We start from the raw sequence: 1,624 nt of genomic DNA, 5'->3' as shown, positions 1-1,624 counted from the left end.
AATGGGAGCTTCCTCAAACAGCCATCTCTTTCCCGACAATCCCCTCTGTGCACGAACCCTTACATATGGTAATTAAACATTAAAACACCTGCGGCTTATAGTCCAGTGCGGCTTATATATGTACACATCATTCAATTTAGCTGCTGCGGCTTATATTCAGGTGCGCCTTATAGTCCGAAAATTACGGTAGTTATTCTTGAAGCCAACACTGTTGCGGTTGTATAACCATGCGTTAATACATTCGGGAGTCACAACCCCTGTGAGATGACTGGTTTGACTATCAGAATTTGATAATTTTGCTCCAATAAGGTTTTGAATAGTCTATGAGAGGAGCACTATTAAATGTATCCCCAATCCAATTAGCATAGGGCTAACTGGAAGTAAGCCGACTAAGTTGGCAGAAATCTCTTCTTTAGATTTGGCAAGTCATTTTGGCCAACAGAAAGTGTTGTATATTTTTTTCATTGACCTATTCTGGTTAAAACAATACAAACAATTTTTAAAAACCCTATAACATTTATTTCATTCACTTAAATATTTTCTTTTACACATTCATTGTTTTTTTTCTTCTTTATATTGTATTCATTTACCCTGTATGCTAAATGTTTGCAACCCACTGCTGCATAACCAAGTGCCCCACTAGGGACAAATTAAGTTATTTGTTTTTTCAGAGTTCAGTCCTAAGAAGAAGAATATTAAAACTGTAATGTACTACAAACATTGATCCAGCCCTAATTTGACCTAAGAGCAGAAACACAAGCATACCTCTCCATCTCTTTCCAGTGGAGGGAAGTTGAAGAAGAGGGACTGTCCTAGAGAGATGCTGTTGATCGGGTTGTCCATGTTGTCACTCTTGTAAAGCTTCACCTGGATAAATAGAATGGGGGTAAAAAAGAAAAACGTCAAGAACTGTAACTGCACATTCCTGCCATTCAAGAGCCTTGGAGGGGAGTTGCCCATATGTTCAATAAAAATTACCAAAATGCATTAGCCGCTTTCACACCAAGTACTTTGCCGTACTTAGTGCCCAGCACTTAGTGCCCCATGGAACTAAGTACAGACCGCGTTCACACCGGAATAACTTCCCTGAGGGAAGATTAAGCAAATGAAGCCGCTGACGTCACTTCTTCTTCTTCTGCTTTGGGTTTACTGGCAGGCCGCAAACCACTTCATGGCGTATACTGCCACCCGAAGTCCCCGGCCGGAAGACACCGGATTTGGAGACTGGCTTCAGTAGAAATTGGTACTTTTTTCTCCCCAGGATAGTACCACCTCTCTAGCAGGCACTACAAATGGGGGTAAAAGTTCTCTGAACTAAGTTCTCTTTTTGGTGTGAACGCAAAATTCAAGGCACTATCGGAACTAAACGGGAAAAGTACTCCGCTGTGAACACGCCTAAAGGGTCTGAATTAGCCCGGAGCGAAAAAATGCAAACGCACTTAGCACAGAACTCATGGTAGAAATACCTTATTACTTATCGGATCTGCACAAACAAGATATCACATGAAAGCTGATATTCCACAATCAAAACTCAGGGCAGCGAACTTCCCTCTCGATTCTATTGGCTCTAACGGTTCAAAAGAGGTGTCAATCATCAAAATCGACCGATGGGTTCCAGAGATAT

At 41.3% G+C, this 1,624-nt stretch overlaps 1 protein-coding gene across 2 annotated transcripts in view; it reads right to left on the bottom strand.

Annotated features, from left to right (window-relative positions):
* The window catches only part of LOC104942066 (uncharacterized), a 23,947-nt gene that overhangs the window by 3,963 nt on the left and 18,360 nt on the right, over positions 1 to 1,624 (bottom strand). The gene's annotated exons all lie outside the window — the stretch shown is intronic.

This window comes from Notothenia coriiceps, unplaced genomic scaffold, assembly GCF_000735185.1.
Source record: "Notothenia coriiceps isolate Sejong01 unplaced genomic scaffold, NC01 NC01_scaffold00004105, whole genome shotgun sequence".
In the NCBI taxonomy this organism is placed as follows: Eukaryota; Metazoa; Chordata; class Actinopteri; order Perciformes; family Nototheniidae; genus Notothenia; species Notothenia coriiceps.
The sequence above is the reverse complement of the archived record's forward strand: the minus strand, read 5'-3'. Positions and strand labels throughout refer to the sequence as shown.